The following is an 18,507-nucleotide window of genomic DNA, read 5'->3' on the forward strand; positions in this document are numbered from 1 at the left end:
AAAGTGATGAAGGTGGCCGGGTGCGGTGGCTCACATCTGCAATCCCAGAACTTTGGGAGGCTGAGACAGGTAGATCACCTGAGGTCAGGAGTTCAAGACCAACCTGGTCGACACAGTGAAACCCTGTCTCTACAAAAAATACAAAAAAGTTAGCCAAGCGTGGTGGCGGACACCTGTAATCCCAGCTACTTGGGAGGCTGAGGCAGGAGAATCACTTGAACCTGGGAGGCGGAGGTTGCAGTGAGCTGAGCTTTCACCACGGCACTCCAGAGCCTAGGCAACAGAGCAAGACTCTAGAAAAAAACAAAAAAACAAAACAAAACCCTTCCCCATATGGTTCTGAGTTAGAGTTGGCCAAAAGAGAAAATTGCATGAAAACTGGAAGAAAGAAGTTGAGCATGGTATTTTTCTTGGACGGTTGCTCTATTTAGATGTGGCAAGAGACAGATGTCGATGTGTTAGGGGGTTCCCATGTGCTCTCGCTCTGCCCTGAAGGGTGTGACAGATGCAAATGTTCAGGACCTTGTTTCCCCCACACTCCTGTTTATCTCTTCTCAATTTTCTGCCCTGCTAATCACCAGGGACCTCGGGCTCAACACCAGATGCAGAGGCAACAGCCTTTCATGACTCTGATAGTTGGATATGCCTGACTTCCCAGATTTTCCTGCAAAGTCTGACTTGTTCCCCTGTCTAGTGCTTCAGGAGGGCTGGCTAGAGATTTTTCATGGACTCCTTCTCCTTTCTAGATCTTTTTTTTTTTTCTTGAGGCAGAGTTTCGCTCAGCCATCCAGGCTGGAGTGCAGTGGTACAATCTCGGGTCACCGCAACCACCGTCTCCCAGGTTCAAGCAATTCTCCTGTTTCAGCCTCCCAAGTAGCTGGGATTACAGGCACCCAGCATCATGCCTGGCTAATTTTTGTATTTTAGTAGAGACGGGGTTTCACCATGTTGGCCAGGCTGGTCTTGAACTCCTGACTTCAGGTGATCCGCCCACCTCGGCCTCCCAAAGCGCTAGGATTACAGGGGTGAGCCACCACACCTGGCCTCTAAATCTTTTTTTGTTGTTGTTGTTGTTGTTGAGACAGAGTCTCACTCCATTGCCCAGGCTGGAGTGCAGTGGCACAATCTCAGCTCACTGCAACCTCCACCTCCCAGGTTCAAGTGATTCTCATGCCTCAGCCTCTCCAGCAGCTGGAATTACAGGCACCTGCCACCACACCCAGCTAATTTTTGTATCCTTTGTAGAGACAGGGTTTCGCCATGTTGCCCAGGCTAGTCTTGAACTCCTGAGCTCTAGCAATCTTCTCCCAAAGTGCTAGGATTACAGGTGTGAACCACCACACCTGGCCTTCTTTTTCTTTTTTTGAGACAAGGTCTCACTCTGTCACCCAGGCTGGAGCACAGTGGTGCGATCATAGCTCACTGCAGCCATAAGGGGGTAAAGGAAAGAACGCCCCTCAGCCCCCTCCACTCCCAGCATCCCACCCACCTGCTGAGGTCCCACTCGGGTCCCTGTGCCTGGGAGACCCCGTGGGACCTCAGCAGGTGGGTGGGACCTGGTCCCTGTGGGACCATGCCCCCAGAAAGAAGCCATGGTATCTAAGCACTTCCCCACTCAAACTCTGAGTCACTGATCTCTCTCAGACACCTTCATAAAATTGATTTTTTCTTTTTTTTTTTTCTGAGACGGAGTCTCGCTCTGTTGCCCAGGCTGGAGTGCAGTGGCACAGACTCAGCTCACTGCAAGCTCCACATCCCGGGTTCATGCCATTCTCCTACCTCAGCCTCCTGCATAGCTGGAACTACAGGCGCCCGCCACCATGCCTGCCTAATTTTTTTTTTGTTTTGTTTTGTATTTTTAGTAGAGACAGGGTTTCACTGTGTTAGCCAGGATGGTCTCGATCTCCTGACCTCGTGATCCACCCGTCTCAGCCTCCCAAAGTGCTGGGATTACAGGCGTGAGCCACCGCGCCCAGCCATAAAATTCATTTTTAAACATTCTTTTTTAGAGATTGGGTCTCACTATGTTGCCCAGGCTCGTCTCAAACTCTAGGGCTCAAGCGATTCTCCCTCCTTGGCCTCCCAAAGCACTGGGAACCACTGCTCTTGACCTCCAATGAGCCTCCACTATCTCTAAGCGCCTATGCTCGCCTTTTCTGAGCTACCACCCTTGTCACATCCCTTACAACCCCCCACGGAGTCTGGCACCTGCATGGTGATACCCTCAGGAAGTACCCTGCACCCACGGCCAAGGAGAAGCTTCACACAAAGGCCTGTGGAGGAAGGGGAAGGAGGATCCCAAGACAGAGGGCCTTCCCTCTGGGGCAGGAATGTCCCTCTATCCAGCCTGCTGTTCCTCCAGCCCTGTCTGTTTCTAAAACTCTCCATGGCTCTAGAGGGCTCCAGCCTCACCTCAACCCCTGCACATCTCCATGATCTAAGCCTCCCTCTATTACCACACATCCATTCTCTACTCAAGCCGGGCCAGTCTCTTAATTCCCTGACCTCCTTCACACCTCCAGGTCTTTTCTTGACTCTCAGCCTCCATTTTTCTTTAAAAAAAAAAAAAAGAAAAGAAAGAAAAGCTGGACGCGGTGGCTGACGCCTGTAATCCCAGCACTTTGGGAGACCGAGGCGGGTGGATCATGAGGTCAGGAGATCGAGACCATCCTGGCTAACACGGTGAAACCCCATCTCTACTAAAAATACAAAAAATTAGCCAGGCGTGGTGGTGGGCGCCTGTAGTCCCAGTTACTCGGGAGGCTGAGGCAGGAGAATGGCGTGAACCTGGGAGGCAGAGGTGGCAGTGAGCCAAGATTGTGCCACTGTACTCCAGCCTGGGTGACAGAGCAAGACTCTGTCTCAAAAAACAACAAAAAAAATTTTTTTCCCTTTCAATTCTCTCACCTACCCAAAGACCCCTGCCTCCTGCTCATCAACTTAATTCCCATCTCCCTAAATTCCCTCGGGAATATTCCCCTAGCACTTCCTCCATGGTAGGCTCAGTGCTGTGGGACACTGAGGACCACCCAGAGGGGTCAGACCTACCCTGACCTCGGACCTCCTAGCCCAGCCTCACCTGGACCATGCACATCATGCTGCATTATATTTGAGACAGAGTCTTGCTCTGTCACCCAGGCTAGAGTGCACTGGTGCGATCTCAGCTCACTTCAACCTCCGTCTCCTGGGCTCAAGCAATTCTCAAGCTTCAGCCATTCAAGTAGCTGGGATCGCAGGCATGTGCCACCATGCCTGGCTAATTTTTGTATTTTTAGTAGAGACAGGTTTTCACCATGTTGGCCAGGCTGGTCTCAAACTCCTGGCCTCAAGGGACCGGCCTGTCTCAGCCTCCCAAAGTGCTGGGATTATAGGTGTGGGCCACCATACCCAGCTAGGGACATTTTTTGGGGGGGCGGAGGCACAGTGCTTCGTTCAGGCTATAGCGCAATGGTGCGATCTCAGCTCACTGCAACCTCTGCCTCCCGGGTTCAAGCAATTCTCCTGCCTCAGCCTCCCAAGTAGATGGGGTTACAGGTGCCCACCACCCCCCCCGCTAATTTTTGTATCTTCAGTAGAGATGGAGTTTCACCATGTTGGCCAGGCTGGTCTCGAACTCCTAACCTCATAATCTGTCCACCTCGGCCTCCCAAAGTGCTGGGATTACAGGTGTGAGCCACTGCGCCCTGCCTAGGGCAGGCAGGCTACTTTTCTAAAGTAGCACCTAAGGCTGGGCGTGTTGGCTCACGATTGTAATCTCAGCATTTTGGGAGGCTGAGGTGGGAGGATCACTCAAGCCCAGAAGTTTGAGGCCAGCTTGCGCAACATAGTGAGACCCCATGTCTAAAAAAAATAATAACAATTAAAAGGAACTGGCGGGGCTTGGTGGTACACGACTACAGTCCCCGCTACTCAGGAGACTGAGGTGGGAGGATCACTTGAGCCCAGGAGGTCAAAGCTGCAGTAAGGCATGACTGCACCACTGCACTCCAGCCTGGGCAACAGAATGAGATCCTGTCTCAAAAATAATAATAATAATAATTAATTAATAAAAAATAAAAAATAAAGTAGCACCTAACAGAATTTTAAATGTACTCACTCTTTGACCTATCAACTCCACATCTGGAAATGTGTTTCTTTCCAAGATACTCATACATGTGGGAAACAAATATGTTCAAAGATAATCTTTGCAACACCGTATGTAGTCACAACAATAGGGAACACCCTAAATGATCATCAATAGGGGAATGACTAGCAGATGGCTGGGTCACTGTATGAGTAAACAGAATGGCTCAGCTGTTTTTCATTCTGATTAAAATACTCTCCAAGACATATGACTACTTGAAAAATGCAGGCTGGGCGCAGTGGCTCACGCCTGTAATCCCCGAACTTTGGGAAGCCAAAAAGGGTGGATCACCTGAGGTTGGGAGTTCGAGACCAGCCTGGCCAACATGGTGAAACCCCATTTCTACTAAAAACCACAAAAATTAGCCAAGCATGGTGGTATATGCCTGTAATCCCAGCTACTCCGGAGGCTGAGGCAGGAGAATCTCTTGAAGCCAGGAGGTAGAGGTTGCAGTGAGCCGAGATCAGGCCATTGAACTCCAGCCTGGCCAAGAAGAGAGAAACTCTATCTCAAGGAAGGAAGGAAGGAAGGAAGGAAGGAAGGAAGGAAGGAAGGAAGGAAGGAAGGAAGGAAGGAGGGAAGGAGGGAAGGAGGGAAGGAGGGAAGGAAGGAAGGAAGGAAGGGAGGGAGGGAGGGAGGACAGTAGGCTTCCATGTAAATTAAATATACATCTGTGGCTGGGCCCGGTGGCTCATGCCTATAATCCCAGCACTTTGGGAGGCCAAGGTAGGTGGATCACTTGAGCCCAGGAGTTCAAGACCAGCCTGGGCAACATGCCAAAACCCCATCTCTACTAAAAATACAAAAAGTAGCTGGGCATAACTACTGTAGTCCCACATACTCGGGTGGCTGAGGTGGGAGAACTGCCTTCACCCAGGAGGCTGAGGCTACAGTTAGCCATGATTGTACCACTGCACTGTAGCCTGAGTGGCAGAGTGAGACTCTGCCTCAAAAAGAATTAAAAATTGGCCGGGCGCGGTGGCTCACGCCTGTAATCCCAGCACTTTGGGAGGCCAAGGTGGGCAGATCACCTGAGGTCGGGAGTTCGAGACCAGCCTGACCAACATGGAGAACTCCCATCTCTACTAAAAATACAAAAATTAGCTAGGCGTGGTGGCGCATGCCTGTAATCCCAGCTACTCGGGAGGCTGGGGCAGGAGAATCGCTTGAACCCAGGAGGCGGAGGTTGTGGTGAGCTGAGATCATGCCATTGCACTCCAGCCTGGGCAACAAGAGCGAAACTCCATCTCAAAAAAAAAAAAAAAGTATAAGACACACACCACCACACACACAGTACACCAATCTTTAGTGGGAACACAAATCTTTAATTTCCACCCATATGAAGAAATACAATATTGACAGTGGCTCAGATGCAACCCCTCATGCAGTCATCACCCCTTGCCTCCTCCCCGTTAACTACTGTCCTGACCTTCAACACCCCTTAGCATGGTTTTGTCTGGTTCTGACTGGAGATAAGTGGAATCATACAGTATGGGCTGTGACTTTGTTGGCAGAACATTATGCTTGTGAGATACATTCATGTTGTGTGCAGCAGGTCATTCGTGTTCATTGTTATAATGTCTGTTGTATGAACGTAGCATGCTTTACTTATCTAGTCACCAATGGATTGACATTTAGATTGTGTCTACTTTGAAGGTACAATTTATCTAGGAATACCGTCTTTTGGAACACATATGCGCTCATAATAAACCAGAGGGAAATAAATGGAAGGATCGCAGGTGTATTAGCCTGTTTTTACACTGCTATAAAGAAATACCTGAGAAAATGGCTGGGTGTGGTGGCTCAAGCCTGTAATCCCAGCACTTTGGGAGGCTGAGGCGGGGGGATCACCTGAAGTTAGGAGTTCGAGACCAGCTTGACCAATATTGTGAAGCCCCGTCTCTACTACAAATAGAAAAATTACACAGACGTGGTGGCGGGCGCCTATAATCCCAGCTACTTGGGAGGCTGAGGCAGGAGAATTGCTTGAACCCGGGAGGCAGAGGTTGCAGTGAGCTGAGATCGGGCCATTGCACTCCAGCCTGGACGACAGAGTGAGATTCTGTCTCATTAAAAAAAAGAAAATGAAAAAAAAAGAAAGAAAAAAGAAAAAGAAATATCTGGGAAATTGTGGCAGAAAGTGACGGGGAAGCAAGGCACATCTTACGTGGCAGGTAAGAGAGAAGAGCACAGAGGGGAACTGCTGGACACTTTTTAAAACCATCAGCGGCCAGGCATGGTAGCTCATGCCTGTAATCCCAGCACTTTGGGAGGCCAAAGTGGGCGGATCATGAGGTCAGGAGATCGAGACCAGGGCTAACAGAGTGAAACCCCATCTCTACTAAAAATACAAAAAAATTAACCGGGCATAGTGGCGGGCGCCTGTAGTCCCAGCTACTCAGGAGGCTGAGGTAGGAGAATGGTGTGAACCCAGGAGGTGGAGCTGGCAATGAGCCGAGATCGCGCCACTGCACTCTAACCAACAGAGTGAGACTCCGTCCCAAAAACAAACAAACAAACAAAAAAAAAAACCCATCAACTCTCATGAGAACTCACTCACCATCAGTCACCTCCGACCATGTCCCTCCCTTGACATGTGGGGATTACAATTCGAGGTTAGATTTGAGTGGGGACAGAGAGTCAAACCATATCAACGGTGTATGCATATTTCTAATCTTAGGAAGTAATGCTAAACAATGTCCCCAAATTGTCCAAATTTTTATGCTCTCCTGATGGAGAGCAGGATGCTATCCCCATAGCCATAATGGGGCTGAGGAATGGGGGTGCTAGCTGATACTGTCCATACCACTCACACTTACATAAGATTATCAGCCTCTCCATGAAGCACTCCCCTGATTATTATTAATGTCCAATCAGGCTCCAGACTTCTGAAATAATTTATTTAAATTGCTCTTTTCAGTTCAATGGTGGCTTCAGTGGAGGGAGTAACCCCTACAGCTTTTGTGTGATGCTCATATATAAATACACACACATATATATACACACACACACACATATATATACACACACACATATAGGTTGTTTGTTGTTTTGTTCCTGGGTTGGTTTTTATTTTTTTTGAAATGGAGTCTTGCTTTATTGCCCAGGCTAGAGTGCAGTGGTGCAATCTCTCCTCACTGCAACCTTTGCCTTCTGGTTTCACGTGATTCTCCTGCCTCAGCCTTCAGAGTAGCTGGGATTATAGGCGCATGCCACCATGTCCGGCTAAGTTTTGTATTTTTAGTAGAGATGGGGTTTCACTATGTTGGCCAGGCTGGTCTCAAACTCCTGACCTTAAACGATCCACCCACCTTGGCCACCCAATCAACATATATATATTTAAATAACTATGATTAATATATTCAACATATTAAAAAATCCCAATTGACAATTTACTTGGTAAATGGAGATTCTAAAAATTCAAATTCTAGGGAATTCGGAGTGCCTAGCTAGTACCAGAGAGGGCAGTGGTAACCTTGCCTTCCAAAACTTTGGAGTTGTGCATTTGGATTGGTCTGGTGGTGCCCAAGGGATGGGTGAGGATGCTTGCCTTAGTTTAGCCATCTCAGCAGAAGTGGCTTCCCCTGGCAGGATAGATCAGAAGATTTAAAGAAGCAAGAAAGACACTCTCCGTTCCCCTTTTTGGAGCCAGACATTTAAAAAAAACTTTTCCAGGTCACTTGCTGATCACAGAAAAAAATGGAATAGGCCAGACATAGTGGCTCACACCTGTAATCCCAACACTTTGGGAGGTCAACATGGGCGGATCGCTTGAGGTCAGGAGTTCAAGACCAGCCTAGCCAACACAGTGAAACTCTGTCTCTACTAAAAATACAAAAATTGGCTGGGGGTGGTGGTGGGTGCCTGTAATCTCAGCTATAAGGGAGGTTGAGGCAGAAGAATTGCTTGAACCCAGTAAGCAGAGGTTGCACTGAGCTGAGATCACACCACTGCACTCCAGCTTGTGGGACAGGACAAGAGTCCATCTCAAAAAAAAAAAAAAAAGGAAAGAAAAAATGGTATTCCATTCCAAACTTCAGTGACCACATAGGAAAAAGAATACACATTTTGCAAAAACAGTTTTAAAAAGTCAAACAGATGACTCTAGCTCTTGACAAGCAAAACTCAGCAATCTCCAAGGAAAGGGTGAATCCAATTTCAATAATTAACATATTATAATACTCCAAAAGTCCAATTTTCAACAAAAATATTATAAAACATACAAAGAAACAGGTAAATAGGGCTTAATTATAGCAAAACAAGTTCTTTTGACAGAGACCATCTCTGAGGAAGCACAGACATTGGAATTACTAGTTATAGACATTATCAACTGTCTTAAACATGCTTTATGAGCTAAAGGAAACTATAGAGAACAAATGGAAATCAGGAAAATGATATATAAACAACATGAGAAAATTAATAAAGAGATAGCAATTATAAGAACTCAGGGGAAGATGGCTGACGAGAAGCCTCCAGCAACCATCCCTTCAGAAGAACAGCCAACTGAACAACTATCCACACAAAAAAAGCACTTGATAAGAACCAAAATCACGTGAGCAATCACAGTACCTGGTTTTTACTTCATAACACTGAAAGAACCACTGAACGGGGTAGCAAAGATCGTCTTTTTTTTTTTTTTTTTGAGGTGGAGTTTCACTCTTGTTGCCCGGGCTGGAGTGCAGTGGTGCGATCTCGGCTCACTGCAACCTCCGCCTCCCGGGTTCAAGTGATTCTCCTGCCTCAGCCTCCCGAGTAGCTGGGATTACAGGAGCGTGCCACAACACCCAGCTAATTTTGTATTTTTAGTAGACACGGGGTTTCACCATGTTGGTCAGGCTGGTGTTGAACTCCTGACCTCAGGTGATCTGCCTGCCTCAGCCTTCCAAAGTGCTGGGATTACAGGGGTGAGCCACTGAGCCAGGCCTGAAACGCCTTCCTCACACTGGAGGAGATAAGTGGGAAGAATAAAGAGGTCTTTGTTTTGCATCTTGGGTATCAGTTCAGCCACGGTAGGATAAGGCACCAAGCAGAGTCCTGAGGCCCCCATTCCAGGCTCTAGCTTCAAGGCGATTTCCAGAAACATCTGGTCCAGAAAGGAACCTGCTGCCTTGAAGGAAAGAGCCCAGTCCAAGCAGGATTGATTCATTACTGGCTGACTAAAGAGCCCTTGAGTAACGAGCAGCAGTACCCAGGCCGTACTCGGTGTGGGCCTCGAGTGAGACTCAGAGACATAACTGATTTTAGATATGACCGAGCATATTCCCTGACATGGTGACTATGGGGAGAGGCTCCTACTGCTTGAGGAAGGGCGAGGGAAGAGTAAAGGGGCCTTTGTCTGACAGCTTAGTTACCAGTTGGGCCACAGTGGAGTAGAGCACCAGGTTGACTCTTGGGGGTCCCTGATTCCAGGCCTTGGCTCTTCGATGGCATTTCTGGACCTACCTTTGGCCAGAGGGGAGCCCACTGCCCTGAAGGCAGAGACCCAGGCCCGGCAGCCTTCACACAAGCTGACTGAAGAGACCTTGGTCCTTAAATGAACACTGGCAGTAGCCAAGCAGTAGCTGCCATGGTCCTGGGGCAGTGGTGGCCACAGGGAGAGGCTCCCCTGTTTGCAGAAAAAAGAGTGGGAAGGATTTTGTCTTGTGGCTTGTGTGCCAGCTCAGCCACCGTAGAACAGAGTACCAGGTAGATTCCCTAAGGTTTCCACCTTCAGGCCCTGGCTCCCAGATGGCATCTCCGGACGCACCTGTGATGGGGCGCTTGTACCATCCTGAAAGGATGAACACAAGCCTGGCTGGATTTGCCGTCTGCTGATTACAGAGCCCTAGGGCCTTCAGTGAACACAGGTGGTAGCCAGGCAGTGCTGACCACGGGCCCTGGGGGGGACCCAGAGTTGTGCTGGCTACACGTCTGAGCCAGCACAGTCCCAGCACTGGTGGCCATAGCAGTGTTTGTATCCCTCCCCCAGCTCTAGGCAGCTCAGCACAGAGAGACTCCATTTGTTTGGGAGAAAAGGAAGAAGACAAGAATCTATGCCCGATAATCCAGAGAATTCTTCCAGGTCTTATGCAAGACCACCAAGGCAGTGTCTCTACAAGTCTCCAAGGGCCACGTCATTCCTGGGCTTGGGGTGCCCCCTAATGCAGATACAGCTACAGTGACTAAAGACTTAGATCACAACACACAAGTCTTTTCAAATACCTGGAAAGTCTTCCCAAGAAGGATGAGTACAGACAAGCCCAGACTGTGAAGACTACAATAAATATCTAACTCTTCAATGCTCAGAAATTTATGAACATCCTCAGGTATCAAAACCATCCAGGAAAACATGACCTCACCAGAGAAACTAAATAAAGCCGGCCGGGCACAGTGCTCATGCCTGTAATCCTGGCACTTTGGGAGGCCAAGGCGGGCGTTGGAGACCAGCTTGACCAACATGGAGAAACCCCATCTCACTAAAAATACAAAAGTAGCCGGGTGTGGTGGTGCATGCCTGTAATCCCAGCTACTTGGGAGGCTGAAGCAGGAGAATTGCTTCAACCAGGGAGGCGGAGGTTGCGGTGAGCCAAGATCGCGCCATTGCACTCCAGCCTGGGCAACAAGAGTAAATCTCTGTCTCAAAATAAACAAACAAATAAAATAAAAAATAAACTAGGGAGGTCGAGAAGGGCGGATCACAAGGTCAGGAGATCGAGACCATCCTGGCTAACACGGTGAAACCCCGTCTCTACTAAAAATACAAAAAATTAGCTGGGTGTGGTGGCGGGCGCCTATGGTCCCAACTACTCAGACGGCAGAGGCAGGAGAATGGCATGAACCTGGGAGGCGGAGGTAGAAGTGAGCCGAGATCATGCCACTGCACTCCAGCCTGGGAGGCAGAGTAAGACTCTGTCTCTAAATAAATAAATAAAATAAAACAAAACAAAAATAAAATAAAATAAAAGCATCAGTGACCAATCACAGAGAGGCAGAGATATGTGACCTTTCAGACAGATAATTTAATAGCTGTTTTGGGGCTGGGTGCAGTGGCTGACGCCTGTAATCCCAGCATTTTGGGAGGCTGATGTGGGCAGATCACTTGAGCTCACGAGTTCAAGACCAGCCTGGACAACATGGCAAAACCCCGTCTCTACAAAAAATACAAAAATTAAACTAGCCGGGCGAGGTGGTGGGCACCTGTAGTCCCAGCTACTCGGGAAGCTGAGGCAGGAGAATGGCGTAAACCCGGGAGGCGGAGCTTGCAGTGAGCTGAGATCCGGCCACTGCACTCCAGTCTGGGCAACAGAGCGAGACTCCGTCTCAAAAAAAAAAAAAAAAAAATACAAAAATTAGCCAGGCATGGTGGTGTGCACCTGTGGTCCCAGCTACTCAGGAGGCTAAGGTGAGAGGATGGTTTGAGCCCAGGAGGTGGAGGTTGCTGTAAGCCAAGACTGTGGCACTGCACTCCAGCCTGGGTGATAATAGAGCCAGACCTTGTCTCAACAAGAAACAAACAAAAACTATATATATGGAGAGGGAGAGAGGGAGAGGGAAGGAGAGAGAGGCAGAAAGAGAGAGAGAGAGAGAGAGAGAGAGAAGGAGGGCTCTGTTTTGAGGAAACTCCAACAAAAATTCAAGATAACACAGAGAAGCAATTCAGAATCCTATCAGATAAATTAAACAAAGAGATTGAAATAATTAAAAGGGGTGGGCTGGGCACGGTGGCTCACACCTGTAATTCCAGCACTTTGGGAGGCCGAGGTGGGCGGATCACGAGGTCAGAATTTGAAACCATGGTGAAACCCTGTCTGTACTAAAAATACAAAAAATTAGCCAGGCGTGGTGGTGGGCGCCTGTAGTCCCAGCTACTCGGGAGGCTGAGGCAGGAGAATGGCACGAACCCAGGAGGCGGAGCTTGCAGTGAGCCAGGATCGCGCCACTGCACTCCAGCCTGGGCAACAGATTCTGTTTGAGATTCTATCTCAAAAATAAATAAATAAATAAATAAAAATAATTAAAAGAATCAGGCAGGCGTTCTGGAGTTGAAAAATTCAACTGATAAACTGAAGAATGCATCAGAGTCTCTCACCAGCAGAATTAAATCAAGTAGAAGAAAAACTTAATGGCTGGGCATGGTGACTCATGCCTGTAATCCCAGTACTTTGGGAGGCCAAGGCAGGAGGGTCACTGGATCCCAGGAGCTTGAGACCAGTCCAGGTTACATAGCAAGACCCCCTTCTCTATCTTAAAAAAAGAAAAATAAAAAAGAAAGAATTAGTGAACATGAAGAAAGGCTATTTGAAAATACACAGAGGAGACAAAAGATAAAAGAATAAAGCATACCTACAAAATCTAGAAAATAGCCTCAAAAGGACAAATCTAAGAATTACTAGACTTAAAGAGGAGGTAGAGAGAGTCAGAGGTAGAAGGTTTATCTAAAGGAATAGTAACACAGAACTTCCCAAACCTAGAGAAGGATATCAGTATTCAAATGTGAGAAGGTTATAGAACACCAAGCAGATTTAACCCAAAGAAGACGACCTTGCCGGGCACGGTGGCTCATGCCTGTAATCTCAACACTTTGGGAGGCCAAGGTGGGCAGATCACCTGAGATCGGGAGTTTGAGACCAGCCTGGCCAACATGGAGAAACACCATCTCTACTAAAAAAGGCAAAAAAAAAAAAAAAAAAAAAAAAAAGCCGGTCATGGTGGCACATGCCTGTAATCTCAGCTACTCCGGAGGCTTAGGCCAGGAGAATCGCTTGAACCCAGGAGTTGGAGGTTGTGGTGAGCTGAGATTGCACCATTATACTCCAGCCTGGGCAATAAGAGCGAAACTCTGTCTCAAAAAAAAAAAACAAAAAAAAAAGACGACTACCTCAAGTCAAGAGAGAAGTAACAAATAACATTCAATGGCACTCCGGCTGGGCACAGTGGCACATACTTGTAATCCAAGCACTTCGGGAGGCCAAGGTGGGCAGATCACTTGAGGTCAGGAGTTTGAGACCAGCCTGGCCAACATGGTGAAACCTTATCTCTATTAAAAATACAAAAATTAGCCAGTGGGGTTGGGGAGGTGGCAGAGAAGGGGATGGATGGTTAACGGGTACAAAAATAATAATTAGAAAGAAGAGCCAGGCGCAGTGACTCATGCCTGCATTCCCAGCACTTTGGGAGCCCAAGGCGGGAGGATCACCTGAGGTCAGGAGTTTGAGACCAGCCAGGGCAACATGGTGAAACCCCATCTCTACTACAAATACAAAAATTAACTGGGCAGAGGCAGAGGTTGCAGTGAGCAGAGATCACGCCACTGTACTCCAGCCTGGGTAACAGAGCAAGACTCTGCCTCATAATAATAATAATAATAATAATAATAATAATAATAATAATAGGCTGGGAGTGTTGGCTCATGCCTGTAATCCCAGCACTCTGGGAGGCCGAGGCAGGTGGATCACCTGAGGTCAGGAGTTTGAGACCAGTCTGACCAACGTGGTGAAACCCTGCCTCTACTAAATACAAAAAATTAGCCGGGCATGGTAGACATGCCTGTAATCTCAGCTACTTGGGAGGCTGAGGCAGGAGAATTGCTTGAACCCAGGAGGCAGAGGTTGCAATAAGCCAAGAATGCACCATTGCACTCCAGCCTGGGCAACAACAGTGAAATTCTGTCTCAAAAAATAATAATAATTAGAAAGAATGAATAAGATCTACTATTTGACAGCACATCAGGGTGACTAGCTGTACATTTTAAAGTAACTAAAAGAGGCTGGGCGCCATGGCTCGCACCTGTAATCCCAGCACTTTGGAAGGCTAAAATGAGGGATTCTTTGAGGCTAAGAGTTCTATATAAGCCTGGTCAACATGGCAGAGACTATTTCTATTAAAAAGAAAAAAAAAAAAAAAAACAATGAAAAGGGTGTAATTGGCCAGCTGCGGTGGCTCATGCCTGTAATCCCTGCACTTTGGGAGACTAAGGCAGGCAGATCACCTGAGGTCGGGAGTTCAAGACCAGTCTGGCCAACGTGGTGAAACCTTGACTCTACTAAAAATATAGAAATTAGTTGGGTGTAGTGGCACACACTTGTAATCCCAGCTACTCGGGAGGCTGAAGCAGGAGAATTGCTTGAACCCAGGAGGCAGAGGTTGCAGTGAGCTGACATCACACTGCTGTACTACAGCCTGGATGACAGAGTGAGGCTCTGTCTCAAAAAAAAAAAAAAAAAAAAAAAATTGTAATTGGATTGGTTGTAACACAAAGGGTAAATGCTTGAGGGAGTAGATACCCCATTTTCTATGTTGTGATTATTACATATTGCATGCATGTATCAAAACATCTCATGTACGCCATAAATATATACATCTACTATGTATCCACAAAAAATTTAAAAATTAAAATAAAGTGCATGGGAGGGTGTGCACAGGTTATGTGCAAATACTAGGCCATTTTGTATTAGGGTCTGGAGCAATCAGCGGGGGTCCTGGAAGGAATCCCCGACGGGTACCAAGTAAGGACTTTACCTTTGTATATTACGCAGGTTTTCCAACAGAGGGCACTAAAGAGTTGGAGGAAGAGGTGCCAGGCAGGCTAGGACTCGGTTTCACTCTGGCGACATTCTCAAAAGCGGCTTCCTCAAGCGTCCCTGCGCATACAGCATGCCACACGGTTCACTGGGTGAGAGGGAACAGGCTGTGTCACCCCAACAGTCCCAGGGAGACCAGATGGGGCCAGAGGGAGGGCAACCAGAGGGCCCTGGGTCAGTGTGAGATGCCTGCAGCTTGGCAGGGCTCCCCAAGCAGGTGTGGGGACATACCCAGCATCTCAATCTCTAGGCCCTGCAGCTCTGCCTCGATGACCTCAAAGATCTCCAAGCCTCCAGCGAAGTTGGCCACAGTGACTCCTGTGGTCCTGCCGTGAAGCCGCTCTGGAAAGAGAGGTGTTGGGGAGTCAGGCCTTTAACCGAGGTCACCCCCAATCATGCCCCCTCCCTAGCTCCTGGCCTTGTCCCTCCCATGGCCCGTCCCCATCCCTGCCCCAGTTCCATCCTAGATTCTGCTCTTGGATGGACATCAGCTCCAGCCCCTGACCCTGACCCTGACCCCCGCCCCAGTCCCTATCCTGGAATTCTCCCAGCCTGGTCCTCCTGGCCTCCACCCATCTCCTTTGCCTCCTGCTCCAACTAGCTCAGGTTTCTACTGATGAGGATGATGTTCAGACCTCTCCAGTGGAGCTGCAGGGGATTCATTCATTAAGTCAACAAATAGTGACTGCCTGCTGACTGCCTGTTATACAGTGTTACTACAGGCACTGCCCATACAGAGCTGAGTGCAAGAGCAAAACAAAATTGCAAAGGCCCTGTCTGGCAGCTCAGAGGATAGCCCAGAGTCCAGTGTTACTCAGTGAAGGGGCCAGTTGTCTATGAGCTCAGCGAGATGGACCCAGGACCAGATCACAGGGCTTCCAACGTCCTAGTAAAGACTGTGGTGTTGAGGCTGGGTGTGGTGGCTCATGCCTGTAATCCTAGCACTTTTTTATTTCATCATTCATTCATTCATGCATGCATGCATTCATTCATTCATTTATTTTGAGACGGAGTCTCATTCTGTCTCCCAGGCTGGAGTGCAGTTGCACGATCTCTGCTCACTGCAACCTCCAGATCCCAGGTTCAAGTGATCATTCTGCCTCAGTCTCCCGAGTAACTGGGATTACAGGCGCATGCCCACCATGCAAGGCTAATTTTTGTATTTTTAGTAGAGACAGGGTTTCACCACGTTGGCCAGGCTGGTTTCGAACTACTGACCTCAGGTGATCCGCCCACCTCAGCCTCCCAAAGTACTAGGATTATAGGCTGGGCATGGTGGCTCACTTTAGGAGGCCAAGGTAGGAGGATTGCTTGAGCCCAGGAGTTCAAGACCGGCCTGGGCAACATAGTGAAAGCCCATCTCTAAAATAATGATGATAATAATAATAATAATAACAATAATAAAAATAAACAATGATTTGGTGTTTATTCTCAGTGACAACAAAATTCCAATAATTCAAGTGTTTGTCGCTTCCTTCATTCATATCTTCATTCAAAAGGTGTTTACTGAGCACCTGCTCCTTGCTAGTGGTGCTGGGGACACAGAGTGACCAGGACAGACCCACTCCCTCTCATGCACCCTCCACTCAGTAGCCAGAGGTTTCTTTCTTTTTTTCTTTTCCTTTTTTTTTTTTTTTTTTGAGACAGTCTTGCTGTGTTGCCCAGGCTAGAGCGCAGTGGCGTGATCTTGGCTCACTGCAACCTCTGCCTCCCAGATTTAAGTGATTCTCCTGCCTCAGCCTCCTGAGTAGCTGGAATTACAGGTGCACCACCATGCCCAGCTAATTTTTGTATTTTCAGTAGAGACGGGGGGTTTCACCATGTTGGCCAGGCTGGTCTCGAACTTCTGACCTCAGGTGATCCGTCCGCCTCAGTCTCCAAAGGGCTGGGATTACAGGCATGAGCCACCGTATCCGACCCATCTAGATACCTCTTTCTAAAGTACAAACTTGTCTCTGCCTCTCTCCTGCTTGGAACTTGCCTTGGCACCCCAGGGCCCTTGGGACAAAGCCCTGCTCCTCATTCTGGCCCTGTGTGGCCTGGCTCTTGCCTAAGTCTTCAGCTCTACCTCCTGCCAAAGGCCCCTTTATAGCAGTCCACGCACAACAGACAATTCATCTCGCCCCAAACAAGCACCCCCAGGGTTTTCCTGCCTCCGGGTCTTTGCACATGCTCTTCTTTCCTCTTCTTTCTGCCTTGAATGCCTTCCCCCTTGCAATACGGTTAGCAAATATTTGTGGAGTGGGTGTTATCAGCATTTCGGTGCATGTCTGACCCTCTCATCCAGCATATCTGAGGGTGATGTGTTATGTGGGACCGAGTGCCCATCACCTTTGGAGGGAGGCCGTGCCTGAACGTCTCAACAGTTCCATGCAACTGAGAGGCTGATGCTGTGTGATGGTGTGAAAGCCATTCATTCATTCAACAAACACTTTGCCCAGTATCTACTCTGCGGTTTCCCTGGGTTAGCTGGCACTGGTCAAGACAGCCTCAGCCCTGTCCTCATGGGGCCAACAGTCCAGTGGGGGTGACAGACCAGTCCCCAGGCAGTGATGACCAGGGTGGTCTTCACTACCCAGTGACTTACAACTAACCACAAATAGTCTCTGTCACCCCAGTGTTGCCCTTCGCCTTGGGGGCTATCTCCTCCTCCCTTCTTACCTGCTCCAGGATGATGGTCTGGCTTTTCTCTCATCTTTCCCCTGTATCACGACTTCTTCCTCTTCTGAAACATTCCCAGCAGCATACAAACCTGCCATGACCCCTCCCATCTTCCCCATCTAGGTAGTTCCCCCGTCCGTCCCTCCCTCCCTCCCTTGCTTCCCGTTCTTTTTTATTTTGAGACGAGGTCTGACTCTATTGCCCAGGCTCGAGTACAGTGGCACAGTCCTGACTCACTGCAGCCTCGACCTCCTGGGCTCAAGTGATTCTCCCATCTCAGCCTCACAAGGAGCTGGGGCCACAGGTGCACACCACCACGCTCAGCTAGTTTTTGTATTTTTTGTAGAGATGGGGTCTTGCTATATTGCCCGGGCTAGTCTCGAACTCCTGGGCTCAATCGATGCTCTCACCTCAGCCTCCCAAAGTGCTGAGATTACAGGTATAAGCCACCATGCACTGCCACTTCCCCACTTCTTACCATCCCACCCCTTCACTCAACATTGCAAAGAGGATGGTCTCCTCTGGCTCTGCTTCCACACCCTCTTGCACCCTCTCCAATCAGATTCCCATCCCTGCCATGCCGACGTGGGAAGACTGACTGAGGCCAGGAGTTCAAGACTAGCCTGTGCAAAATAGTGAGACCCTACCAAAAAAAAAAAAAAGGGAAAGGAAAGGAAAAGAAAAAGGAAAAAGGAAAAAGGAAAAAGGAAAGGAAAGGAAAGGAAAGGAAAGGAAAGGAAAGGAAAGGAAAGGAAAGGAAAGGAAAGGAAAGGGGCTGAAAGCCAGGCTGGCTAGTGAGCTGGAGTTTAAGGAGTGAGGGAAGCGCTGTGCTCCAGGGCTGCAAGTCTACCACAAGACCACCAAGCTGCCACCCTCCCAGGCAGCTCCGCTCCTCAGGGACTCTCGCTAAACTCATTGAAAAGGGAAGTCCTGGCCAGGCGTGGTGGCTCACGCCTGTAATCCCAGCACTTTGGGAGGCTGAGGCGGGCGGATCACGAGGTCAGGAGTTTGAGACCAGTCTGGTCAATATGGTGAAACCTCATCTCTACTAAAAAAAAAACAAAAATTAGCTGGGTGTAGTAGCACATGCCTGTAATCCCAGCTACTTAGGAGGCTGAGCCAGGAGAATCGCTTGAACCTGGAAGGTGAAGGTTTCAGTGAGCT

At 48.5% G+C, this 18,507-nt stretch overlaps 1 protein-coding gene across 4 annotated transcripts in view; it reads right to left on the reverse strand.

The window, feature by feature from the left end:
* Positions 1–18,507, reverse strand: part of BLOC1S3 (biogenesis of lysosomal organelles complex 1 subunit 3) — a 40,716-nt gene that overhangs the window by 15,914 nt on the left and 6,295 nt on the right. For 3 of the 4 annotated variants that reach the window (XR_002724539.3, XR_002724540.3, XR_002724538.3), the window contains exons 3-4: positions 14,914–15,024; positions 14,621–14,770 (exon numbers count right to left, since the gene is read on the reverse strand). The gene's annotated coding sequence lies outside the window, so the exon portion shown is untranslated. The remainder of the gene's footprint in view (positions 1–14,620; positions 14,771–14,913; positions 15,025–18,507) is intronic. The other variant, XR_002724541.3, reaches the window with a different exon arrangement.

This window comes from Piliocolobus tephrosceles, chromosome 21 (assembly GCF_002776525.5).
Source record: "Piliocolobus tephrosceles isolate RC106 chromosome 21, ASM277652v3, whole genome shotgun sequence".
Taxonomy (NCBI): domain Eukaryota; kingdom Metazoa; phylum Chordata; class Mammalia; order Primates; family Cercopithecidae; genus Piliocolobus; species Piliocolobus tephrosceles.